This window comes from Mus caroli, unplaced genomic scaffold (genome assembly GCF_978045245.1).
Source record: "Mus caroli unplaced genomic scaffold, Mus_caroli_1 scaffold_12, whole genome shotgun sequence".
Taxonomy (NCBI): domain Eukaryota; kingdom Metazoa; phylum Chordata; class Mammalia; order Rodentia; family Muridae; genus Mus; species Mus caroli.
The window spans coordinates 47355774-47356709 of NW_028227267.1; the positions used below are offsets into that span (position 1 = coordinate 47355774).

The 936-nt window shown below is 48.6% G+C and overlaps 1 pseudogene; it reads right to left on the minus strand.

The window, feature by feature from the left end:
- Positions 1 to 936, minus strand: LOC147001837 (olfactory receptor 5AU1-like; annotated as a pseudogene).

The following is a 936-nucleotide window of genomic DNA, read 5'->3' on the forward strand; positions in this document are numbered from 1 at the left end:
TCATCCCATTGATTTCCAGCCCCAAACCCTCCTTAGAGCCTCCTTCACATCCTTGTTTCTCAAAGAGTAGATTAAGGGGTTCAGCATTGGGGTCACCACTGTGTAGATCACAGCAACTATGCGGTCCTGGGTCAAGGAGTAGCTGGACTTAGGGCGCAGGTACATAAAAAGTGTTGTGCCAAAAAAGAAGCACACAGCAGTGAGGTGGGAAGTGCAAGTGGAGAACGCCTTCAACCTGCCCTGGTTAGAACGTATTTGTAGGATGGCAATGAAAATTAGTAAGTAGGAAATCAAGATGGTGAGAATACAGCTTGAAAGGTTGAATCCCACAAAAATGAAGAGCAAGATCTCTCACGGCAAAGTGTCCACGCAGGACAGGGACAGAATGGGCGGTCCGTCACAGAAGAAATGAGTGACCACATGAGCACCACAGAAGTTCAGACTGAAGATGCAGCTTGTATGGATAAGAGAATTGAGAAATCCTGCTCCATAGGAGCCCCCGATCAGAGAGGCACAGACATTGGGTGACACTATGGTCTGATAGAGGAGAGGACTGCAGACAGCAACATAGCGGTCATAGGCCATTGCGGCGATGAGATAGCACTCACTGGTGGCGAAGCCCACATAAAAGAACATCTGAACGATGCAGCCAAAGTAAGAGATTACTTTTCTCTCAACCAAGAAGTTCATCAGGGTCTGGGGAACCACTGTAGAAGAATAGCAGAAATCCAGGAGTGAAAGGCTCTTGAGGAGAGAATACATGGGCGTGTGCAGGGTGGTACTCACATGGATGAGAAAGAACATGACCAGGTTCCCCAGCACAGTGATGGTGTACATGACCAGGAACACCACAAAGAGCAGCTTCTGGAGCTGGGGGTCACTGGTGAGGCCCAAGAGTTCAAACTCCATCTCGTGGCTCAGGTTAGTTCTTTCCAT